The sequence below is a fragment of the Martes martes genome (assembly GCF_963455335.1).
Source record: "Martes martes genome assembly, chromosome: 2".
NCBI classification, from domain to species: Eukaryota; Metazoa; Chordata; class Mammalia; order Carnivora; family Mustelidae; genus Martes; species Martes martes.
In genome coordinates this window covers 156,973,826-156,987,512 of record NC_137889.1, presented here as the reverse complement: position 1 = coordinate 156,987,512, position 13,687 = coordinate 156,973,826, and positions in this window count along the sequence as shown.

Genomic DNA, 13,687 nt, shown 5'->3' with positions numbered 1-13,687 from the left:
TACCTTTCTCTGAGTAGAGTCCAAGCCTCTAAACGTTATCTGTCTCTCCATTCCATCCAAAGTAAATTTCCTGGTGTCCCAGGGACATACAGAGGAGGACATCTTAACATGTCCTCTGCCTTTAGAATTCTGTGATCCCATAATATAATCAGAATAGAAACCATCATTAATATCTGTCAGGTAACAGAACCCAAATATCTCAAAACACGAAAGAATCCTATTATAGCCTTTCCAGTACTTCTCGAATGAGAAGAAATGACCTTATCTGAAGAATTATATTCAGCTGCAATTTTTAGCCAACATAAACCAGGCTCAAAACCCAGAGCAATTGTATAAAGATCCTTCATTTACATTTAGAAAAATATATTTAAATCTCCTCACACATGTGTATGTATTTATTGTGTATTACTAAATTGCTTGATAACAGAAGGCTTAAAGAATGCTAGCAGTGGGGAAGAGTTGTAAGTGGGAAAATGTTGCATTAGTCTGGTTCTTTAATTACAAGCTGTTTGCACTGTGGGTTGTGTATCGATGTATTTTTGTTTGTGTAGGTACAGGTTGATCCTGGATATTTGCAAGCGAACTTGTGAGTAGGAATAATAAAGATGGTTTCATTATTCCTCCTAAAGAGAATCTTGTTACTTGATCCTTTTTCCAAAATCACAGAGACATAAAATTTCAGGGTTAGAAAGGGGGTTATGTAGTTCAATTATTTACTCAATTATTGAATCTTTCCTACAATGTGCTTGACAAATAGTCACCCAATCGCCATCTGAGTGCCAGGAGGCAAAGGGAATTTCTGGAAGAGTCTATGCATTTGCAGTAGAAAACTAATGCTTTAGCTCTGAATCTTGCATTCTGTCTTCTGAAGAAGGCACCTTGGCTTTCCTTTGGGGATTTGTTCTTCCCCATTTAATGCTATCTTAACGGGACCATCAGTCGAGGTGTCCTCTTCTTGGTTAGCCAAGGAGGGCTCACATGACCTAAACAATGACAATCCAAATCCATCACCCAGGGATTTAAATTCTAAGTGAAAGGGGATGCGAGAGAAAACTAGTTGGAACCAATTTATCCTAATGGCAGTACCTTGAAGATCCTGATTCCCTGAAAGACCAGATTCTTCAACTTTAATTTTGGATCTGTGAGCATCCAACACTTCCTCATAAATTTGATTTTTGCCTAGAACCAGGCAGAGCCAATTTATATTAATTGCAATCAAAAAATTTTATCCAATATCCCACTGGCCTTGTATTTATCTGTCTGGGAGAAATAAAGACAGGCATAATTCCTCTTCGGTATTATAGCCCTTGTACGTGTAACCACTTAGAACATTCCTCTTCAATCATTTCTTATTTCTTTATATGACCTTTTAAGAGACCAGTTCACTTTTTCTCAGCTTCTGCTATGTGTCATACATTTCTTTGTCCTCCCTCATTTTCCTTTTCTTCCACCACTGTCAGGAATTTTGAAAATATCTGAAATACAGGACATAAATTCTTGGCCAGTTCTATTCCAACATTTCTGTAACAGTTTGCTAGGGTTTTGCAGTAAGCACTATAAAACTGTATACAACAACCAATAAGTTGACATGTAGTGACTGTAAGCTGGAATTTCCTGTGTCACAAAATGTCACTCTTCTGCACATCCTTTCTCTCACTCTTGGCAACTTAGGTATCTCAAGTCCCTTTGATCTGGCTTACACTTTGACTTCTAATCAAATGTGGTGTTTCCAGCCCTCTTCATCCTTGGGGCCTCAGTTACTGGCATGAGTTTCTAAGACCTACAGAAAGTGTTCCCATTTCTGACATATAGTCAGTGTTTGGCTACCTGAATTTCTTTGAAAATATATGGACATATGCTGCCAAATCACTGAGAAGTAGGAGGAAAACTCATAAGTCCTTTATTTGCATGTTATAATTATTTTCTCCTATTACATATAGCTCTCTCTTGCTTACTTTTTTTTAAAGATTTATATATTTTAGAGAGTGGGGGAGGGGCAGAGGGAGAAAGAAAGAGAAACTTAAGCAGACTCCTAGTTGACTGCAGAGCCCTGTAAAGGGCTCAGGTTCACCACTCTGAGATCACAACCTGAGTTGAAACCAAGGGTCAGACACATAATTGACTACACCACCCAAGTGTCTCTCTCTTTCTTACCATTGAGACAAGGTAGAGAGTTGCTTCAGGCTTGCCTTGGAGTCTCTCTTCTCAATCAATTGACTGACCCTTTCTGTGGTATATCATCTAAGGGGATGAATTCCTCCCACTTGCCACTGGGAAGAAGCCCACTACTAGTGAACTTGCTCACTATACCATGACCAGTTTCCAGATGGATTTCAACATGATTTCAAGTCCTTTCAACCCTTCTACTAGATCTCCCCTAAACATGTTCCAGCTGGTCTGTTCTGCTCAATTCCACAAATATGTACTGAGTACCTACTAAGTGCCAGGCTCTGTGAGTACAAAATTGAATTGGACATGGACCCTGCCCTTCAGGGCAGATGAACACATAAGGAATATGGCAATGAAAAGTGATGAATGCAATAGTACAACTGAGCTGGTACAACATGGCAGTGATTAAATGTGCCTGGTGAGCCTGAATTGGAGAAAGGTGTCATAGAAGAAGTGACCTTGAGCTGGCTGTAGGAAGATCAGTAGGAATATACCAGGCAGACAAGAGGGCATGTGACACATTTAAAAGTGAATGTGTCACCACAGGTGTGCATAGAAAGGGGAATGCTTACTTTCTTCTATCCTCTATAATTGCAAACTATGATCATATTCATTTCTTTGGCATCCACAACACACAGCTGGCTCACAGAGAGCTAAAGCCACTATCTTTCTTGCATTGTTTTGTCACATCAACCCTCGTAGTTCACTCCATTGAGTCATTACTCTTTATCAAGGAAACAAAAGCAAGCCCTGCGCTCCTTCATCTGTCCCTCCTTGGCCATGGCTCCTTGGTTCTGGAGAAGCAGACTTGTCTCTCCTACTCAGCAAGAGAACCCCTCCATCTTCACCAATTTCCCTTCTTCTCTCCTTCACACATCTCCTTGTAAGACAGTGTGCTCCCAACTTTGCAGGAGGCAAAAATCAGCTTTCAACAAAGTATATGGAGGGTTAGATGCAGTTTCTACCCAGCCGTTGTCCAGCGTTCTCCAAACCCAATCAAAAGCAAAGAAACCAAAAACATGTTTGCAAAAATCAAATTAAAGCCAAGCTCTGATGGAGTCACAGCTATCTACGCCCATACGGGCTGCCTGCCAAGAATGTTTTTAATATAATAATCGCTCATCCATAGACCCATAATAATTGATATTTGCAATTCGATAATGCTTCTTAACAATTTTTTATTTGTTTCCAATCTCCCTGCTTCCCTCCTCACCTCATCCGCCCAACAACCTCCTGTGTCAGCACATTCATGGCTCTTAATGACCCTCTCAGCAGCTACTGATCAAAGTCAAATTTTAATTACGATTCTAATTTTGGAAGTTTGCTTCCTTTTAATCTGAACTTTTAGAAGGGAGTCAAATGTGTGCTTGCAACGACTCACAGAAAAACCATCAAGCTCCAGGACTATTTAATTGGACAAGTTCAAGTAGTTTTGAGCTTCATGCTTCCTACCAGCTTATATCCACCAGGTGATGACGCCTACAGAATGTAAAGTATTTGACTAATGACTGTAGTCCAGCCTGAGGAGGGTAGAGTGAAAATGAGATCCAACTTTATGACCACAGAACTTCACTGTCATCATTACAGAACGTCGGTTTTTTCCTCCAGTCTTCTCTTCTTCCCACAATTTGGCCTGAGCAAAACCATGAACCTTCTCTGCTCCTTTGTGCTAATCCCATAATCCCTTCAAGATTATTTTGATTTAGGGGCGCCTGGGTGGCTCAGTGGGTTAAGCCTCTGCCTTCAGCTCGGGTCATGATCTCAGGGTCCTGGGATCGAGCCCCGCATCGGGCTCTCTGCTCAGTGGGGAGCCTGCTTCCCCCTCTCTCTCTGCCTGCCTCTCTGCCTACTTGTGATCCCTCTCTGTCAAATAAATAAAGAAAAATTTAAAAAAAATAATAAAACATGCTAGGACAAAAAAAAAACTCTAATATAAGATTATTTTGATTTAGCCTTTGGAAATTCTTAATAAGACCACCTCAAAAACTCCGCCTTCTCTGTAGCCTTTCCTGATCCCTCCTGATAAAAAAAAAACTTCTCCCCGGAAATCCTGGAGCACTTACTATGCTCATAATTAATATCAAATAGCAATCATCATAATAGCATTCACAGAGTGCATACTGTATTAGCACATGAGAGGCATTGTCTTACTTTATCTTCCAATAATCCAACTGTATACTACTATTGTCCCCATTTTATAGATACAGAAACTGAGTCCCAAACATATTAAAATGTGTTCAGAATCAAGTAAGTACTTAATGGCAGAGAATTTGAATGCTATGTCTATTCACAGCAAACCACAAGGATTTATATTCCTCCCACATGCACACAAATAATCTCAATTAGAATGTAAGCCTGTGCAAGAAAGAAGTTCTATCTCAGACTCCTTTGAATCTCCTAATATTCACAAAGATGTCATTCAGTAAATATTTTTGGATTGAATGACTCCATCTTAGAATAAATACAAATATATTTAGAAACTTGCTTATGAGGGGGAATAAGTGACTTTTTAAAAGTTATTTCTCTGCTTCTTAACTTCTTTAGAAATTTGGCATTTCAAAAAGACAACTAAGGTGATGCCTATACAGCATTCCAAACCTTTAATGGGAAGACAAAAATACAGACTTACACATCAACGGTACTGTTATTAGCCAGTCTTTATTAAGTACCTAATACGTGGGAGGTGCTATAGAGGACATGAAGATGAAAATAAGTGCTCTTGCTGTCAAAGTAGCTTACCATCTCATTTAGGGGCACATGAAAAAGCAGTATTTGCTTCACTAACCCTGATTGCCTTCTGAAAAGGTAAGGTAATGATAATAGCAGAGTTTTTGTTCTGGAGAGTATTTGGATGAATAAGTGTGTGCATTTAGAGTAGGAGCCAGAGGGAGAACTCAATTGTTATGAATAACAATTTATAACACGAAAAGGAATTACAGATAGACTCTAGAATGAGAGGAGAAGGCAAGAGAGATCAACTGTCAGTAACAACGTTTGAGGAGGGAAAAAAAATGTGTGTTATGAATTTTAAATTGTTTGCTATAGGGTGCAAAGTGTAAAGCCTTCCTCTATGAAATCGTCAGTAAACTTTACACTGATTGCTCATAATTTTTTGTCCAGGAACTTTTCTGGGAAATAAAAATATGTTTAATTGTACATCTGTGTCAAAGGAACACAGTCCAAGGACACCATGAAGGGTGTAGGGGGCCTCATAGATTCACCAAAGCTATCAAGAAAGAACAGCTTTTATTCAAGATAATCATAGGATCTATGCCCAGCCCCTTCTCGCCCCTCCCTATGGAGATGCTTGTGTTTACTCTCTTCTGCCTATCTTTGACTTCCTAGTTCTTTATCACAGACCCAGAACCCTGACCCTGCACCCTATTGTTTGGATGTCATTCTCTTCTAGCTTCTTGGGCCCTGTACTGGGCTAAATAGTATCCTCCAAACATTTTTGTGTTCACTCAGAATCTCAGAATGTGACCATTTTTGGAAACAGGGTTATTGCAGATATAATCAAGTAAGGATGAGGTCCTACTGGATTTGGGTGGACCCTAATCTCATGACTGGTATCCTTTTAAGAAGAGAGGAATTTGGACAGAGACACTCAGGGAGAGCTCCACATAATGATGGAGGAAAAGACTCAAGTGATGTGTCTATAAGCCAAGCAATGCGAAGATTTCCAGCACCCCAGAAGCTAGGAGAGAGGCACAGAACAGATTTTCTCTCAGTGCTTCCAGAAGAAAATGTACCTGCCAACACCTAGATTTCAGACTTCTGACTTCCAGAATTATGAGAGAATACATTCCTGTTGATTTAAGTTACCCAGTTACAGCAGCCCTAGAAAAATAATACAGACCCGTATTTTCCTAACTCATGGTCTGGTATCCTCCAATATTCAGTGAGACAATCTTCCACTGACCCAGACCATAGAAGCCAATTCTAGTTTGATCTGCCCAAGGAACTGTGAACATTCCCTTGAGATCCCAATAGGACATTATTTAGTTTGTCCCAAAACCCTGACGAGGAAAACAATGAGGCATATTTTTTCTTCTATCACAACACTTCCTAATTCTCTATAAAATAATAACACACAGGACTCTTCAGGGGTTTAGAGCTGCTGTGTAATAAAATCACTATAGAAACTTAGTAGCCCCATCATGTTGACAGACAGTAAGTACAATGTGGCAAACTCCATTTATACTTGAAAACACAGATGATAGGACTGTCACTGTCCAGGAGCTCCCATGTACTTACTCCATACACTGCAGAGAGACAATAAATATACACTTGATTAGACTTAGGGCATTGCTCTGCCACATGGCATTTCTTTAAGTGACCTGGTCCAAGAATTGTCACATGTGGCATACTCAGGATGAATAATAGCATGCAGCTTGATAAATAGCTATTCAGTCATTCGACAAATATTTATTGTGGGCATTTTATAGGCCAATTAATTTCTTTGAAGAAGACGTGAGACTAGAGGTACAGTTGAGGAGAAAGAGATGTGAACTCTCACTTATAATTCATGGAGATGAATGTTATGGTATTGGCCCTTGGGAATCAAAGATTTAACTGAAGTTTTGCATATTCAGGAATGAGCTTAAAACCCTTCTTCTACAAATTTGGATTGCCCAGTTCCATTGTTGATTTGGTGTGCGAGTCTAGCTAACTGCCCAGGTTTAACATCTGCACATGGCTTTGTTTTTCTCTATCCATCTTGTGTACACACTTACTCCAGTGAGTGATAAAACCTGTTTCTTTGTAAAAAATGATCCTCAAGTGAGAAATAAAACTTTAGTGTGAGAAGAACAAGGCGATAACTTGTTTTGAGCTACTAAGCACTTGGAAATACCAACAGACATGGAATTTAAGAGAAAACAAGTCACTTATTCAAACATTGTCATTGTAAAAACTGGAGACTTTAGAAGAAGCCATCATGGGCCACAGATAAATGGTAAAGGTCTACTTTAATAAAAATGAGAGGGAGAGAGCAACAAAAGATCCTTTGAGTTCTTTGAGCACAGTTAAGTGATGCAGGTCTAATTGCTCCTTTGTTTTGAGGTGAGAAGTTTGGAAAAGGTTTGGAAGAGAATCCTTGTTTTTCTGTCCATGTATTTCCATGAAAAAAAAAAAACCTTCAATTATAGTAAAAACGCTGGCTTTTCTTTAAGATGCACATCTGCTACTCTGTAAGAAACAGCAGGACCAAAGCTCCAGCCTTTGCCTTCAACTTGGTGGCTATGTTTAATTCAGTAAAAACCAGTCCTGTGGAACTCAGCTGAGTTTCAAGCAGCACTTGAGCCCAAGCTGTACTTCCCAATCAGCTTAATTAGTCACAAAGCATCTATTTCCCATTGGCTCTAAACACAGGAGAGAAAACATGTGGTATTATTTATCTACCCCTCAGTCACTCCTTGTTGACTCCCCTCTGCAATGTCTACCAGGATTATTCTACACCTCTTCTTTCCTCCTTAATTCCATGCCCCTCCCTGCCAGCTTGTTACATTATGAAAAAAATTATAGGCTATTTCAAATGCTGGGAATCTGTGTCTAACCAGACGGGCTCTCCTCTTCAATTGATTATCCATGGCTTGTCACCTATGTGACTCCGTAGCAGTTTTCATTCTGCCTTGAGTTGTAGTTATTTGAGTATTTGTTTCAATTCTCCTGCTAAACTCACCTACACCATCACACCATCTGCTCTAACTTCACATCCCCTCCTCTGCACTACTGAACTCCAAGCTCTGCAGTAATAGGGTTTTAAGTCAAATCATGAAATACCTGTTCTAGTGTTTGTCAAAAGGGAGTGCATTTGCAATGCATGTCTTCATTTCATTTATTCTGATACCAGTTTGTCCTGTTTCACCAGTTTCAAGGTACAAATATCATCATAACTCCAATTAACTACTAAAATACTCCTATGCCTATTGTAGCAAGTCTGGAGGCTCTGCTACACCACAGTGTTCAGGTCAGAGGGATCTACTCATGTGAAAGTGTCCATTCTGTTTCAAAATGGCACTGAGAGAGAGAAATGGAGGATCTTGCCAGTTGTACAGCCACACTTGGGTGTCCAGTGACCTCTGTCACTCATCCATCCCCTTCTCTTTTGGAAAACATGGTCCCTTTTGGGATCTTGGAGTTCTTTCCCACCAGTTACTTGGAACCATCTCAACCCATCAAAGAGAATCAAGAAAACTTGGTCCCTGTGCAAATTTGGCTGCCCTTACTCTTGTGCAATCAGCCTTGCATTTTGAATGGCTTAGGAGGGGTAATTTCAGTTGGGGCTGAAAATATTTCATCCCACCCTAAATGCATTTACCTTACAATTGCAAAACTGAGTAACTCTGCCCTGAAATTACAGTTGTTAGCAAAACTCAACTGAGTTTTCTTAGTTTTCTCAGGAAACTTAAAGATTTAATTGGATTGGTTCAAGGATTCATGAATCAGGCAGCATAACTCTAGCAAACAGACAGGAGCTCCAAAGAGTTGTACAAAGTGGAAGATTTCTAGAGGCAGAAGGAGGGTATGACAAGGCAGTTAAAAGGGTGTATTATTTCAGGCAAGGTTATCTTCCCTTAGGAAAAGGCAGGGGGTCTTGTCAGGCAGATTACCTAGTTAGTGCTGACCAGGAAATTCCAGACTGATTGGTTTAAAATTCCACTCCCGTGCAACACTGAAACTGCAATTAGGTTAGGTATTAAGTCTTACTGGGGCTTAGCAAAAGTGACTCCATTTGGGCCTATTGTTTCTTTGTAACACAATGATGCTCTAAACTCACTAGCTTGGGTTCACCCAGCAAAGTGATTCATAGCCTCTATAGCTAAAATATAGTTAGGTGAAATAAAATAAATTCCACCTCACCAGGCACCTCAATAAAAGTCCTTATGCCCAGAAAATATGTGTGTATGTACTATTTGGTTTTTGGCCAACACAGAGTTCAGAATTTTCTTTTTTTTAAAATACAGATGCCTTTAGGGAGGTTATATATACTCCAATTCTCCACAGGATTCACCTAAACATGGTGGCTCAGCTTTCTGCCTGGGCTCTGTAGGAATTTGAGTTGGAGTACTCTGCTTTACAAGTTCACGTGATTAGCTAAACCCCTAAAGGTATGCGGACACACATACACACACACACACACACACACACACACACACACAATGAGGCCATGTGAGCTGAAAGCATAACCTTCACTATAACTGTATGTTTCTATTATTGACCTAAAGCTCTCTGCAGCAACTTGCCCTCTGAACAACCACAGATAAAGAGATGAAAATTAAAGATAATCTAAATAGGAGGACAAGACACCACAATCACCTCCAGGAATGAGACTTTTCCCAGTCTTGCATGCTACCTTGATGGTCAGATTGTTGAATGATTAAAAAATAATAATAATAAATAAAGTATTCCATGGGGATGTATTAAAGTAGGTCAATCATTGTCTTGTGGATATCCACAGCATCCATCCACAAGAGATCGGGTGGGCTGAGTGGTGATAAAGGAGAACGAGACCATCATCACCACCACCAGATACCATCTTTTTTTTTTTTTAAGATTGTATTTATTTATTTGACAGACAGAGATCACAAGTAGGCAGAGACGCAGGCAGAGAGAGAGGAGGAAGCAGGCTCCCTGCTGAGCAGAGAGCCTGATGTGGGGCTGGATCCCAGGACCCCGGGACCATGACCTGAGCCGAAGACAGAGACTTTAACCTACTGAGCCACCCAGGTGCCCCTCCAGATACCATCTTTAATGAAGGAAGTTCTGCTTCCATCTGTTTTATATACTGGTGGTCCCACTAGGAGAAAATGAAGCAGCTGAGAAAACCACTGGGGTAAGTTAAAATAATTTTTAAAAAATCTTCTTTTTAGAGAGCTCTAAACTTCATTTATTTTTCTCAAGAGAAGTGATAGAGTAGTGGTCCTCAACCTTAGATGTGCATTACAATGATTTGGGAGAGATTTAAAAATACTTATGTTTCAACCTCCAGAGAGTCTACTTATAATTTGTCTAGGGCATGACCTGAGCATTGAGGTTTTTTAAAACTGGCAGATTCCAATGTGCAGCCAGGTTTAAGAATTCCTGCAAGAGAGGGGAAAGGATAGATTTAGGAGTCAGGAAGATGGGTGGACACCTGACTCATCCCTAACTGTCCATAATATAAGTTAATTACATAAACTCCATTGCATCCATTCTATTCATTTATAGAGTTGGAAAAATTGGTGCTGTTGCCCATTTACACCTTTTTTTGCCCTCAAAATAGTTTCAGATGACTTAAAAAAATGAATGTAGTATAGCAAGAAAATTTTGAAAAAGAAAAATGAAGCTAGAGTAGAATATTCTGCAGTGGTATGTCAGACAGACTTCTATACTTCCTGGAGCTTCTTAGCTCTGAATAGAAGTGAAGAGGAACATATAACTTCTTGCACAAATTACAGCTTCTATAAGCTATTGACCACTTGGAGAATTACTACCAATAAGGTTTTTGTCCAGTGTGCAATGGGATAAACAAAATCCTCAAAAGCCAAAAAATAAGGAGCTCTGCAGAGTTGAGCTTCAGCTTCCTACATCTATAAAATGGGGACCATGATAGAAATTACTAGTACATACCCTATAACTTGTCTCACCTTCCTTCTTAACAGAATAATCCTTTTTGGGGGGGGCAACAAAGTGCCCAGGTATGAAGGTGGGAGTGGAAGAGGATGAGAGAGTAAAGGACAAGAAGACGAAGTAGTAGCAGAAAAGAGGGTAAAAAGAGAAAGGTGAAGGAGCCCTCTACCACAGTTGTTTACAAATAGTGGTGGTCAATGGGATGTAAATCAAAAGTCCTTAAAGACAATATTTTCAGGAAATCTCTTTAAATGGAACTGCTCTAGGCAGGAAAAGTGCCCTTATTCTTTTTCTTTTCCCATTTATAACAAGGGATGTGTTGGCTGGAGCTTCAGCAGCCACCTTAGAGCCATAAGGAAAAGCAGACAGAATTGCAGATATGTTGGTCTTGAACAACCAGCATCCAAACTATAACCAGTGACTCTTGGACTCCTGATTACATTAGGTATTAAAGTAAGCCTTTATTGTTTACAGTCAGATTTTAACAACTTGCAGCCAAATACAGTATTTAACAAATACAGGGACAATTATATCTTATAGTCTTGTGAGACTGAAATTAACATAAGCAGGATTTCTGACATTTCTTAGTGATAATTATATTCATCCATTCCATCAGAAATTATGAAATGTCTACTCTGTGCCAAACACCATTCTTAGTGCTGGAGAACATGACTCTCCTCTCACAAAGATTACATTCTAATAAAACATTGCTGAAGTTTGCCCAAATGTTTCCCCTTTTTATGTCTATATACATTTTTGAAAACTTTTTGATTTTTGCAAAATCAGGATTTATACATCACCACTGCCTACAACCCATTTTTTAAAGATTTTTTTTTTTTTTGAGAAAAAGAGAGAGAGAGAGAGAGAGAGAGCACAAGCAGGCGGAGGGGCAGAGGGAGAGGAACAAGCCGACTCCATGCTGAGCAGGTAGCCCAGTGCAGGGCTCGATCCCAGGACCTGCAATCATGATCTGAGCCAAAGGCAGACGTTTAACCAACTGAGCCACAGGTGCCCCTACAGCCCATTTTTAGACCTATATATCTATGTATTGGTCAGATAGGATTTACATGTATGCATATGCATTTGCTTTGCAAGTAGCCAGTATATCATGACTCTCTCCTAGGAGAAATAAGACTTAACTGAGTAACAAAACCCAGGAAGGCCAGACAGACTGTAATGCAGTTAACTAATACCTACTGATCTAACTTATAGGTCATGCATTTTTCAAGCATGTCACAGGAAGTATCTCATCTATTACCCATATCTCTTAAGAGAGTGGCTAATATTATCTTCATTTGTACTAAAATGACTAAACTTTGCACAGCAAAGGAAACAGTTAACAAAACCAAAAGACAACTGACAGAATGGGAAAAGATATTTGCAAACGACATATCAGATAAAGGGCTAGTATCCAAAATCTATAAAGAGCTTATCAAACTCAATACCCAAAGAACAAATAATCCAGTCAAGAAATGGGCAGAGGATATGAACAGACATTTCTGCAAAGAAGACATCCAGATGGCCAACAGACACATGAAAAAATGCTCCACATCACTCGGCATCAGGGAAATACAAATCAAAACCACAATGAGATACCACCTCACACCAGTAAGAATGGCTAAAATTAACAAGTCAAGAAATGACAGATGCTGGTGAGGATGCGGAGAGAGGGGAACCCTCCTACACTGCTGGTGGGAATGCAAGCTGGTGCAACCACTCTGGAAAACAGTGTGGAGGTTCCTCAAAAAACTGAAAATAGAGCTACCCTACGACCCAGCAATTGCACTACTGGGTATATATCCTAAAGATACAAACGTGGTACTCCGAAGGGGCACGTGCACCCGAATGTTTATAGCAGCAATGTCCACAATAGCCAAACTGTGGGAAGAGCCTAGATGTCCATCAACAGATGAATGGATAAAGAAGACGTGGTATATATACACAATGGAATACTATGCAGCCATCAAAAGACATGAAATCTTGCCATTTGCGACGATGTGGATGGAACTAGAGGGTATCATGCTTAGCGAAATAAGTCAATCGGAGAAAGACAACTATCATATGATCTCTTTGATATGAGGAAGTGGAGATGCAAGGCGGGGGCGGGGGTTGGGGGGAGGTAGGAAAAGAAAAAATGAAAAGATGGGATTGGGAGGGAGACAAACCATAAAAGACTCAATCTCAAGAAACAGACTGAGGGTTGCTGGGGAGAGGGGGGACGGGAGAGGGTGGTGGGGAAATGGACATTGGGGAGGGTATGTGCTATGATGAGTGCTGTGAAATGTGTAAACCTGGCGATTCACAGACCTGTACCCCTGGGGATAAAAATACATTATATGTTTATTAAAATAAAATTAAAAATAAATAAATAAATAAATAAACCAAATAAAATAAAATAAAATAAAATAAAATAAAATAAAATGACTAAACTGCTCCTAAGTGCCAGTGCCAGGATTCAAACCCATCAAGTCCAATACCAGAGCCCATGTACTTCTTGACTAGTCCAAACAAACTCTGGGTAACTGAGAGCTGCCAAGGAAAGAAAATGGCAGCCATTAATGGTGACACTTGTTCGAAAACTATTCATGGAGCTCCTTTTATATGCCAAACATTGATTGGGATACAATAGCTTCGTAAGAAAACAAACAAAAGTAGAAAATTGGCAAGGACAGCAGCTGTCCATCCAAGGGGTCATGACTTATATCGTCATGGTGTCAGTAATCGCTATGAATAAGGTGAAGTTTCTATGTTGGGAACAAAGTGAGATGCTTTTAGTACTGTTTTAAGTATTTTGAATACCTGTAAAGAACTTAGACCACATTACTCAACAACCCACACCAGTCACCAGGAAATCTCACTTTTAGCGACTCTATCCCCCTGCTTTCCCCAAATCACTTGTGGAAAA